Raw genomic sequence first — 13,848 nt, 5'->3', positions numbered from 1 at the left:
GGAAGAAAGAGCCAAAATCAAAGAACTAATGGATCAACTGAAGAAGCTAGAAAATGAACAGCAAACCAATCCTAAACCAAGTACAAGAAAAGAAATAACAAGGATTAAAGCAGAAATAAATGACATAGAGAACAAAAAAACAATAGAAAGGATAAATATCACCAAAAGTTGGTTCTTTGAGAAGATCAACAAGATTGACAAGCCCCTAGCTAGACTGACAAAATCAAAAAGAGAGAAGACCCATATAAACAAAATAATGAATGAAAAAGGTGACATAACTGCAGATCCTGAAGAAATTAAAAAAATTATAAGAGGATATTATGAACAACTGTATGGCAACAAACTGGATAATGTAGAAGAAATGGACAATTTCCTGGAAACATATGAACAACCTAGACTGACCAGAGAAGAAATAGAAGACCTCAACCAACCCATCACAAGCAAAGAGATCCAATCAGTCATCAAAAATCTTCCCACAAATAAATGCCCAGGGCCAGATGGCTTCACAGGGGAATTCTACCAAACTTTCCAGAAAGAACTGACACCAATCTTACTCAAACTCTTTCAAAACATTGAAAAAAATGGAACACTACCTAACTCATTTTATGAAGCTAACATCAATCTAATACCAAAACCAGGCAAAGATGCTACAAAAAAGGAAAACTACCGGCCAATCTCCCTAATGAATATAGATGCAAAAATCCTCAACAAAATACTTGCAAATCGAATCCAAAGACACATTAAAAAAATCATACACCATGACCAAGTGGGGTTCATTCCAGGCATGCAAGGATGGTTCAACATAAGAAAAACAATCAATGTATTACAACACATTAAAAACTCGAAAGGGAAAAATCAATTGATCATCTCAATAGATGCTGAAAAAGCATTTGACAAAATCCAACATCCCTTTTTGATAAAAACACTTCAAAAGGTAGGAATTGAAGGAAACTTCCTCAACATGATAAAGAGCATATATGAAAAACCCACAGCCAGCATAGTACTCAATGGTGAGAGACTGAAAGCCTTCCCTCTAAGATCAGGAACAAGACAAGGATGCCCGCTGTCACCACTGTTATTCAACATTGTGCTGGAAGTGCTAGCCAGGGCAATCCGGCAAGACAAAGAAATAAAAGGCATCCAAATTGGAAAAGAAGAAGTAAAACTGTCATTGTTTGCAGATGATATGATCTTATATCTAGAAAACCCTGAGAAATCAACGATACACCTACTAGAGCTAATAAACAAATTTAGCAAAGTAGCGGGATACAAGATTAATGCACATAAGTCAGTAATGTTTCTATATGCTAGAAATGAACAAACTGAAGAGACACTCAAAAAAAAGATACCATTTTCAATAGCAACTAAAAAAATCAAGTACCTAGGAATCAACTTAACCAAAGATGTAAAAGACCTATACAAAGAAAACTACATAACTCTACTAAAAGAAATAGAAGGGGACCTTAAAAGATGGAAAAATATTCCATGTTCATGGATAGGAAGGCTAAATGTCATTAAGATGTCAATTCTACCCAAACTCATCTACAGATTCAATGCAATCCCAATCAAAATTCCAACAACCTACTTTGCAGACTTGGAAAAGCTAGTTATCAAATTTATTTGGAAAGGGAAGATGCCTCGAATTGCTAAAGACACTCTAAAAAAGAAAAACGAAGTGGGAGGACTTACACTCCCTGACTTTGAAGCTTATTATAAAGCCACAGTTGCCAAAACAGCATGGTACTGGCACAAAGATAGACATATAGATCAATGGAATCGAATTGAGAATTCAGAGATAGACCCTCAGATCTATGGCCGACTGATCTTTGATAAGGCCCCCAAAGTCACCGAACTGAGCCATAATGGTCTTTTCAACAAATGGGGCTGGGAGAGTTGGATATCCATATCCAAAAGAATGAAAGAGGACCCCTACCTCACCCCCTACACAAAAATTAACTCAAAATGGACCAAAGATCTCAATATAAAAGAAAGTACCATAAAACTCCTAGAAGATAATGTAGGAAAACATCTTCAAGACCTTGTATTAGGAGGCCACTTCCTAGACTTTACACCCAAAGCACAAGCAACAAAAGAGAAAATAGATAAATGGGAACTCCTCAAGCTTAGAAGTTTCTGCACCTCAAAGGAATTTCTCAAAAAGGTAAAGAGGCAGCCAACTCAATGGGAAAAAATTTTTGGAAACCATGTATCTGACAAAAGACTGATATCTTGCATATACAAAGAAATCCTACAACTCAATGACAATAGTACAGACAGCCCAATTATAAAATGGGCAAAAGATATGAAAAGACAGTTCTCTGAAGAGGAAATACAAATGGCCAAGAAACACATGAAAAAATGTTCAGCTTCACTAGCTATTAGAGAGATGCAAATTAAGACCACAATGAGATACCATCTAACACCGGTTAGAATGGCTGCCATTAAACAAACAGGAAACTACAAATGCTGGAGGGGATGTGGAGAAATTGGAACTCTTATTCATTGTTGGTGGGACTGTATAATGGTTCAGCCACTCTGGAAGTCAGTCTGGCAGTTCCTTAGAAAACTAGAGATAGAGCTACCATTCGATCCAGCGATTGCACTTCTCGGTATATACCCGGAAGATCGGAAAGCAGTGACACGAACAGATATCTGCACGCCAATGTTCATAGCAGCATTATTCACAATTGCCAAGAGATGGAAACAACCCAAATGTCCTTCAACAGATGAGTGGATAAATAAAATGTGGTATATACACACGATGGAATACTACGTGGCAGTAAGAAGGAACGATCTGGTGAAACATATGACAACATGGATGAACCTTGAAGACATAATGCTGAGCGAAATAAGCCAGGCACAAAAAGAGAAATATTATATGCTACCACTAATGTGAACTTTGAAAAATGTAAAACAAATGGTTTATAATGTAGAATGTAGGGGAACTAGCAGTAGAGAGCAATTAAGGAAGGGGGAACAATAATCCAAGAAGAACAGATAAGCTATTTAACATTCTGGGGATGCCCAGAAATGACTATGGTCTGTTAATTTCTGATGGATGTAGTAGGAACAAGTTCACTGAAATGTTGCTATAGTATGTAACTTTCTTGGGGTAAAGTAGGAACATGTTGGAAGTTAAGCAGTTATCTTAGGTTAGTTGTCTTTTTCTTACTCCCTTGCTATGGTCTCTTTGAAATGTTCTTGTATTGTATGTTTGTTTTCTTTTTAACTTTTTTTTTTCATACAGTTGATTTGAAAAAAGAAGGGAAAGTTAAAAAAAAAAAAAAAAAAAAAAGAAAAAAGACAAACAAGGAAAAAAAAAAAAAAAAAAAAAAAAGATGTAGTGCCCCCTTGAGGAGCCTGTGGAGAATGCAGGGGTATTCGCCTACCCCACCTCCATGGTTGCTAACATGACCACAGACATAGGGGACTGGTGGTTTGATGGGTTGAGCCCTCTACCATAAGTTTTACCCTTGGGAAGACGGTTGCTGCAAAGGAGAGGCTAGGCCTCCCTGTATTTGTGCCTAAGAGTCTCCTCCTGAATGCCTCTTTGTTGCTCAGATGTGGCCCTCTCTCTCTGGCTAAGCCAACTTGAAAGGTGAAATCACTGCCCTCCCCCCTACGTGGGATCAGACACCCAGGGAAGTGAATCTCCCTGGCAACGTGGAATATGACTCCCGGGGAGGAATGTAGACCCGGCATCGTGGGATGGAGAACATCTTCTTGACCAAAAGGGGGATGTGAAAGGAAATGAAATAAGCTTCAGTGGCAGAGAGATTCCAAAACGAGCCGAGAGATCACTCTGGTGGGCACTCTTACGCACACTTTAGACAACCTTTTTTAGGTTCTAAAGAATTGGGGTAGCTGGTGGTGGATACCTGAAACTATTAAACTACAACCCAGAACCCATGAATCTCGAAGACAGTTGTATAAAAATGTAGCTTATGAGGGGTGACAGTGGGATTGGGAATGCCATAAGGACCAAACTCCACTTTGTCTAGTTTATGGATCGATGTGTAGAAAAGTAGGGGAAGCAAACAAACAGACAAAGGTACCTAGTGTTCTTTTTTACTTCAATTGCTTTTTTTCACTCTAATTATTATTCTTGTTATTTTTGTGGGTGTGCTAATGAAGGTGTCAGGGATTGATTTAGGTGATGAATGTACAACTATGTAATGGTACTGTAAACAATCGAAAGTACAATTTGTTTTGTATGACTGCGTGGTATGTGAATATATCTCAATAAAATGATGATAAAAAAAAAAAAAAAAAAAAAAATAAAGGGGATCAAGGAAATGGGATGGTTGCTGGAAAGAAAAGTGGCATCAAGATAGGACTTTTTGTTAAGATAGGAGAAATGAGAGCCTGTTTGTATGTTGTTGGGCATGTTGCAGCAGAGATGGAACCACTGATGTTGTGGAAGAGTTGCTGGAGCAGTATTCTTGACTGGGCACTAGTGGATGGGATCCAGGCCGGAAGTGAAGTCTGCCTTGGCCAGGAGCACAGAATCCCCGGAGGGAAGGCAGAGTATGTGGGCACAGACGCATGTGGGTGGGTGGGGGAGTAAGGAGAATTCATGGACTTTCTTTCCTGATTGCTTCAATTTTCTCCATGAAGTAGGAAGGAAAGTCATCAGCTGAGAATGAGAATGGGAAGAATGAGGAGTTGGAGGTTTGAGAGGAATAGGGAAAGTATGAAGTAGTCATCCAGGAGAGAGGGGGAGTGGATGATCGGGGAAATGTGTTTTGGTTGCTCGGCGGCTCTTAGGGTCCACTGGAGGTTCTTGGGTCATGGATACAAAATGAGCTGGGTCAGCATTATTGTGTGATTTTTCCCAGGGGCAGGTATAGCACAGATAAGATTGTGGTTTAGCCAAGAGAGTGTGCAAACAGGACAAGGAGGAGAGAAATGACACCCGGGATTGATATTCAGTGATGAGGTAGAGCCAACAGGTTGGAGGTCCTGTGGGGTCAAAGGATGATTGGAATTAGGGTACAAAATCTGGAGAAACAAGCGGCAGTATAGTTAGAGCGTATAACAAAATTGTGTAAAAGGCTGGGGGTGGGGGGAGTATATATATAAAATTTGCTCATACCTACATAAAATATTTTGGGAGGATTCTCAAGAAACTCATAGTATCCTTTGCCTGTGGGACAGGAATGTAGTGTGGCTCGGGGACAGAGGTGAGAAGCAGATCTTTCAACTGAATAAGTTTTTAAATAAGCCTTTTGGATTTTGATGTATGTGAATATATTACCTATTTTAAAAAGTTATTTATTTATATTTTGAAACTAAAGGTCAGAAAACCCCCAAACTACAAACAAAATCCAAAACATGCTCCAAGAATTTCCCTTTGGCTTCAGGACACTATTCCAACTCTCCGGTGTGGCCAGCAAAATCCCACCCAGCTCTGCAGCCTCCACCTCCAATGAAACCACATGCCATGCCTCGGCCATGCTGAACTGCAGTTGTCCAAGCAGATTTCTGCCCTCTTCCTTAAGCTTAACAGCCTCCACCCCACGCCTATCCCCGCTCCCTTAGCTCCCCCACTGTATCTGGGCCGCCCTGCTCCTCCTCCCCCTCAGCTTTGCATCCCACCTCCAGTCTTGGCTGGAGCCTAATAGAATCTCTTTCCCTAATGGACCCATTTGTATGTGACACCTTTCATTTCTTCCTTCCAATGTGTGAGAAAATAGAGGAAATGGTTCCAGTCACTTTTTTGTGTGTGTTTTAGCTCACAAAATGGTTGAGGCAGCCCTGACACGTTTCTCTATTTTTCTGTCAAATCTGTTTTTGCTTATGCAGCCTTGTGCAAGAATTTAATATTTATATTCACATCTCCCATCTGTTCTTCGTGTCAAGAAAAGATTTGGGCATCTGCAGAGGCCAGAAATGAAGGAACATGAGACAAAGTTCTGCCAATAGCATAAGCGTCCCCCCATCTCTCCCAGCATCCCCACCCCATGGTTGACAGCAGGCAGGGCCTGGAGAGCCTCCCCAGGCACCTGAGCCTCCTCCCACACAGGTCTGCCTTTGGTTTCTCTGCTGGTACTCTCCGGAGGAACTGACCTGAACAAGACAGATTGTCGACCCTTCCTGGGTTGGAGCCAGAGAATCACTGCTGATCACCTGACCTTCTCTTCTCCCTTGGACCAAGTGAGTTCCCAGGACCAGCGGCATCAGCATCTCCTGGACACCTTGTAAGAAATGCAGACTCTCAGGCCCCACCCCAGACCTATTGGATCAGAATCTGCATTTTAACAAGATCCCCAAGTGATTCGTGCACACATTAAAATGTGAGGACCTCAGAGGATGCTTCTGGAGCTGGAGGAAATTCAGTTCTAGAGTTACACAAATGTGCCAGGGCTTCTTCTCTGGAGGTCCTCCACACTGGACCTCCAAATCCCTGCTCCCTAATGCGAATGCCAGCCCAACACAACAATTACCACACTGGGCATGATTGTCAGTTTACCTGTCCGTCTCCCCTGCTAGACAGAGTGTCCTTAAGTCCTGGACTGTTTATTTTCCCCCTGAGCATGTTGTTGGTAGAATCAACAAGTGTGTAAATGAATGAATGAGATTACACCGGGGGTTCCAGACATCCTTGTATTTGTTGCTTTACTCCGTGTTGACTCTAGGGCAGAGAGAAAGCCACCCTCTGCTCCCTTCCTTGTCTCCTGATGACACCAGGCAATATGCTTGCTTGTAACAGAGAATGCCTTTGTCACCCTCCTGCTAAGTGTAAACACTGTTAAATGCATTTTTACCAAAGTATAATAGACGTTCATGAAAGTGTGCAAATCATAAATGTATCGCTTGCTGAATTTTCACAAATTGAACACACCGGTGCAATCAACACCCACATTAGAAACAGAACATTACCAGCATCCCCCAGATGTTCTGCTCAAATTCCCATCCAGTCTCTGTAAATCCTGTCCCCCCGGGAGTAACCACTGCCTGACTTCCATTGGCATTTAACTTTGAGCTGTTTTGCTATTTATAGTTCCTTTATTATAAACAGAAACACAGTAGGTACTCTTGGGCCTGACTTCCTTTGTATAATATAATGTTGGCAAGATTCCTTCATATCGTTGTTTGCAGGTACACATTGTTCATTTTCATTGCTGTATAACATTTATCTATTCTACTGTAGATGGACATTTTGGTACTTTCCACTTTGGAAATTACAAATGGTGCTGGTATGCACATTCCAGTACATGTCTTTTGGTGAATAATATATTTTGGCCAGGTTTTGATGTACTGGTTTCAAGTTTGGAAAGCTTAACCCATGCCAGGAAATTTCCTCTGGGACTGTTGCACTAAGTCAAAATCATTCATTATAGCCCAGGTTCTGTAGTTACTGACACAAGTTCCCAAAGCCTCCCAGCTTGAGTAGGGAGAGAATGGATGAAGCAAGTAGGAATATGTTTTCAAGTTACAAGAAAAAATTCTTTGCAACTGCTGATCCAGATCATACTTTATTTTCCTTTTAGTCACTTCCGTTTCTTTTCTAGGTGTGCCTGACTACAAAGTCTGGATGTACCGTTTTTTTTTCTTGACTCAGAGTTCAGTTCTACTTACATTTTTCCTACTAAGTAGTCATTGATATTGCATCATAGCAGATAAGTACACCTTTTGTTTTGGTTCCCTAAGGCATGAGTGGTATTTGACAAGTATCTACAGGGTTTCATTTCCCAAAGAACACTTCCTGTCTCATATTAGTTGACTCTAAGCCCAGTTTCTCTTGTTTTGCATACAGAGCAGAATATTGCTATTTGGTTAAGAAATATGCTTTCCTGAGTGACGACCAACCTCAAGGACTTTTTTCCTAAACATTCTCATCTACAAATATCTGTTTGAGGAACTAACTACTATTTTGTCACTTCTTATGTAAGCCCTGTCTCACTTTGTATTCTTGGTATTTGGGTTGAGCAAGCCTATGTGACTCATTGTCTTCACCTTCTCCCACAGATGGGTCTCAAGCTGAGCCGTGTACTTCTGCATAACTCCTTTACCTGCCTCCACCTCCCTCCCAGGCTGCTTCCCCTTGGCTCCCAGCACAGCCCCTTCCCCATCCATACTCGACTTCCTTTCTCATGGGAACACCTTACCGTGCTCACCTCTATGCTTCACTCAACCCACTCATGATACTGGAAGGCCCTCCCAACCCACTTCTCCATATTTTCCCAATGTATTTCTCCTTTTCCTTTTGGCCCTTGATTGTTTTGAACAAAAACTTTTCAATTATGTGTATTTCTTGTCCTTCTATTTAGTTTACATTTGTTTCTTTATACCTCTCTCTCTGTTCCCAAAGAATTATTAGGTGGCAAGTTCCTTCCAGGAATACCTTACAGTTCCTTGAAATATCCCACAGTGCAAACAACATAATAGATTCTTGTAGATGCAAAAGGAGTAAAAGAAGGGAAGGGGGGGGAGGAAGGAAGGGAAAACAGGAGGAAGGAGTGGCAGAAAGAAAAGACACATCATGGAAGCTGAGGTTATTGCTTTGTTTAAGAGGGGTTGGATTCCCAGAATTTCTCCATCTCTCACTCCTCAGATGCTCCCTCTTTATTTCAGAAAGGAAACATTGAATTAGAATAATATAAAATTAGAAACAAAGTAATATTTTGTGATAGATTTGGCTTTCACTTCCGTTCTTTGAGGAATCAAACAGAGCAAACCTTCCAGATTCTTTAGAGTTTTCAATTTTTTTGTCTCCTCCCTCTCCCCACCTTCCACTCTTGGGCTTCACTTAGAGAGGGAGAAGCTAGAACTCCAGACCAGAAGAAAAGTGGACATCCTTAGTGGGCATAAATACACCTACAAGGTATTAACAGGAACTTTCAGTGGGTACCAGGTTGCAGGGGATACCTGCTTGTCCCTGGGAAGTTTGTAAACTTATTGGGAATATGAAACCAAGAAATGAAACAGCTAAAGATCAGTGTAGGAGACTGAATAATTAAAGAATAACTAGGTAGAACACTCCACAAATGCTGCAGGAATTCAGTGGAGATGTCAGAGGGCATCTTCCTGGAAGCGTGGATCTCCAATTTTTTAAATTATTATTGCTCATCAAACCCAGTAAAAAATTGGGAACACATTCAATTTTGTTCATTTGTTTGTTTAAAAATTCTATATATATGCTAATATAATTAATATTTCAAGGCACAAAATACATTAAGAGCAAGGTTCATTGACAATGATGGTGAATATAAATCCTTATTTTAAGTAATTTCCTTCTTCACAAACTCAGTGTCTGTTTGTCTGAAAATATTTTAAATTCTCCCTCATTTTTTAAGAACAGTTTTGCTGGAGATAGAATTCTTTGTTGGCAGGTTTTCTCTTCCAGTATCTTAAATATATCATACCACTGTCTTCTCACCTCCATGGTTTCTACTGAGAAATCCGCACATAGTCTTATCAAGCTTCCATTGTATGTGATGGATCGCTTTTCTCTTGCTGCTTTCAGAATTCTCTCTTTGTCTTTGACATTTGATAATCAGATTATTAAGTGTTTTGAAGTTGGTCTAGTTGGTCTATTCTGTTTGGGATATGCTGTGCTTCTTGGATCTGTAATAGTATATCTTTCATAAGAGATGGGAAATTTTCAGTGATTATTTCCTCCATTATTCTTTCTGCCCCTTTTCCCTTCTCTTCTCCTTCTGGGACACTGTTCTAGTTTGCTAATGCTACCTTTAAGCAAAATACCAGAAATGGATTGGGTTTTATAAAAGGGGGGTTATTTGGATACACAGTTATAGTCTTAAGGCCATAAAGCATCCAAAGTTATGTGTCAACAATTGGTACTTTCACTGGAGGATGGCCAATCATGTCTCGAAAACCTCTGTTAGCTGGGAAGGCACCTGGCTGGCATCTGCTTCAAGTTCTGGTTTCAAAATGGCTTTCTCCCAGGACATTCCTCTCTAGGTTTCAGCTCCTCAAAAATGTCACTCTTAGTTGTTCTTGGGGCATTTGTCCTCTCTTAGCTCCTCTGGAGCAAAAGTCTGCTTTCAAAGGCCATCTCCAAAATGTCTCTGTAAGCTGAAGCTCCTCTCTCAGTTCCAGTGCGCTCTTCAAAGTGTCCCCCCTGGCTGTAGCAATCTCACTCCTTCTGTCTGTGCTTATATAGTGCTCCAATAATTTAATTCAGACCCACCCTGAATGGGTGGGGCAGCACCTCCATGGAATTTATCCAACCAAAGGTCTTGTCCACAGTTGATTAAATCACATCTTCACAGAAATGCCCAAAGGATTCCAAAATCTAAACAACATAAATATGTCTGTCCACACAAGATTCCATCGAAGATAATGGCGTTTTGCGAGACATAATACATTCAAACTGGCACAGACACCCATGACATGTACATTATGTGCTTCATGATGTCATTCAATTCCCTGAGACCCTGCTCATATTTTTCCATTCTTTTCCCAATCTGTTCTTCTGTGTGTAGGATTTCAGATGTCCTGTCCTCTAGTTCATGAATACTTTCTTCTGCCTCTTCAAATCTGCTGTTATATGTTTCCATTGTTTTTCATCTCTTCTACTATGCTGCTCACCCCCATAAGTTCTGCCAATTGTTTTTTCAAACTTTTGCATTCTCTCTTAGGTTTGCCCACTGTCTTCTTTATATCCTTCATCTCTTTTGCCATATCTTCCCTCAACTTGTTGATTTGATTTTTGAATTGATTTAGCATATTTGTTTGCAGATCTTTAATTAGTTGTTTCAACTCCTGTATCTCATTTGAAGTATCTCATTGAATTGATTTAGCATATTTGTTTGCAGATCTTTAATTAGTTGTTTCAACTCCTGTATCTCATTTGAAGTTTGTTCCTTTGACTAGGTCATATCTTCATATTTCCTAGTGTGATTCATATTTTTTGTTGTCTAGGCATCTGGTTTTCTTGATTACAAATCAGATTTTCCCAGACCAGACAGGCCCTGGTCTCAGGAGAGTGTAATCTGTATTAGGTTTCCCTGAGGATGAGACCCATCAGGCTGTCAAACTTTACTGTGAGGCTTCTGGATACTATGCTTTTCTGAGCCTTTCAAGCAGATGGTGCTTGTCAGCCCACAGCTCTCCACCAGTGTGAAGAAGTATGGTGCCTTTACTTCTCAGTGGACCCTGTCCCGGCCAGGGGCCAAGGGTGTCAGAAGCCAAGCATAAATTATTTCTTTTTCTTTTCTTCCCAGTGTCTGTGATCTGAGTTCTCTAAGGGAGGGCAGCCACTTGAACTGGGCCCCATCCCCCTTTTCATAGAGAAAATAATCCCTTTAGGGAATTATCTCCTACACTTGAGCTTTTCCTTTGACTCTCTGTCTTAACTCCACCTGTTCTCTTTTGCTAATGCTGCCAGAATGCAAAACACCAGAAATGGATTGGCTTTTATAAAAAGAGGTTTATTTGGTTACAAAGTTACAGTCTTAAGGCCAAAAAGTGTCCATCAACAATTGGGTACCTTCACTGGAGGATGGCCAATGGTGTCCGGAAAATCTCTGTTAGCGGTGAAGGCAAGTGGCTGGCATCTGCTCCAAAGTTCTGGTTTCAAAATGGCTTTCTCCCAGGATGTTCCTCTCTAGGCTGCAGTTCCTCAAAAATGTCCATCTTAGTTGCTCTTGGAGTGTTTTGTCCTCTCTTAGCTTCTCCAGAGCAACAATCTGCTTTCAACGGCCATCTTCAATCTGTCCCTCATCTGCAGCTACTCTCTCAGCTTCTGTGCATTCTTCAAAGTGTCCCTCTTGGCTGTAGAGCCTCTTCAAAATGTCAGTCACAGCTGCACTGAGTTCCTTCTGTTTGTCAGCTCATTTATATGGTTCCAGTGATTTAATGTAGACCCACCCTGAATAGGTGGGGCAACACCTCCATGGAAATTATCCAGTCAGAGTCATCACCCACAGTTGGGTGGGGCGCATCTCCACAGAAACACTCAAAGGATTCCAAAATCTAATCAACACTAATATGTCTGCCCACACAAGATTGCATCAAAGATAATGGCATTTTGGGGGACATAACACATGGAGCTAGCACATTCCACCTCCTGGACCCCAAAATGACATGATCTTTCCATATACAAAATAATTCATCCCATCACAATATCACAAAAACTTAAATCATTTCAGTAACAGTAGTTAAGTACAAGATCCCATCAAAATCAGTTACAGACATGCTCTGTCCAAAAGCAAAATTCCCCTCAGGCTGTAGACCTGTGAAACTTAGAACAAATTATCTGCTTCCAATATACAAAGGACGGACAATCATAGGATAAATATTCCCATTGCCATAAGGAGAAACAGTAAGGAAAAGCAGAGTTTAAGGGACCAAAACAGTTCCTAAAACCTGCAGGACAAACTCTATTAGATTTCAAAGTCTGAGAGTCATTTACAGAATGATGTTGCATCCTTGGGGCTTGAGAGAGCGGGAGTCTAACCCTTCCTAAGGGTCTTTTCGGCAGCCCTTTCTTCTCCAAATGCCAGGGTGAATGCTCCAACATATCCACACATTGGGGAGACCACCTTCTCGGCCCCACCCTCCTCAAACATTGGAGCAGCACCCGGATTCCCTTCCATCTCTGGGGTACATGCTCAACCCCTTCAGAACAGTGGGGTGGCAGCCAGGGTCTCTCCAATTCCCTAAGAATGTGCTTCACCCTCTTTGGGGCTTGGGGTGGCAGAACATTTCCTGAGCTTTGAGGCAGAAGGCCTGCCCTTGACCTCCAGGGCAAACTCACCCTTTCCATGCATGTGGGCCCTTCCGCTCTCCCAGCCCAAGACCTCTTGACTCCAGACCTCACCTCCATGGCTCTGTCTTTGAAGAAATTTTTCCTTCAATTTGTTCCTTATCTGTCTCCTCCAGTCCAGACTGGCAGCATCTCTGTCTATCAAGATCTTGCAAAAATTCTGTTGGCTTTGCATGAAGCACACAGGGGTCAAAGCCATCAGACAATAGGACTTTCCACAAATCCTTTCTGCTTAACTCCTTCTCCAATCTTGGTTTCTGCTGAAATGGCAGCTGGGTTCCATGTTTGGTTACATCTTCATGTTGGGCCATCAGTTTCACCCCCTGGAAGCCCAGAGTTTTTCAGGCCATCAGTTTCTGGTTTCTTTGAAACCAAGAGTTCATTTCTCAGCTTCTTTCTGTTCTCTCGCATTTTACTATAAGCTGCAAGTCAAAGCCAGGCTATTTCTTCAATATTTTGCTTGGGGATCTCATCAGCTAAATATTCCAGGTCATCACCTTCAAATTCTTCCTTCCATCCAAGGAAGGAATTTTGCCAAATTCTCTGCCACTTTCAAACAAGGATTGCCTTCTTTCCAGTTTGCAACAACACATTCCTCATTTCTGCTCAAGTCCTCATCAGAAGTATCTTTTGAGTCCATATTTCCACAAACAATCTCTTCAAAGCAGTTTAGGCCTTTCCTATCAAGCTCATCACAGTTCTTCTAGAATCTTCCCCTTATCCATTTAAAAAGCCATTCCAACATGTTCGGTATTTGCAAACTCAGCAGCACTCCACTTCTCTGGTACCAAAATCTGTTCTCATTTGCTAATGCTGCCAGAATGCAAAACACCAGAAATGGATTGGCTTTTATAAAAGGAGGTTTATTAGGTTACAAAGTTACAGTCTTAAGGCCAAAAAGTGTCCATCAACAATTGGGTACCTTCACTGGAGGATGGTCAGTGGTGTCCGGAAAATCTCTGTTAGCTGGGAAGGCACCTGGCTGGCGTCTGCTCCAAAGTTCTGGTTTCAAAATGGCTTTCTCCCAGGATGTTCCTCTCTAGGCTGCAGTTCCTCAAAAATGTCCGTCTTAGTTGCTCTTGGGGTGTTTCATCCTCTCTCAGCCTCTCCGG

The sequence above is a fragment of the Choloepus didactylus genome, chromosome 8 (assembly GCF_015220235.1).
Source record: "Choloepus didactylus isolate mChoDid1 chromosome 8, mChoDid1.pri, whole genome shotgun sequence".
Lineage (NCBI taxonomy): Eukaryota > Metazoa > Chordata > Mammalia > Pilosa > Megalonychidae > Choloepus > Choloepus didactylus.
Note: the sequence above shows the minus strand (reverse complement) of the source record.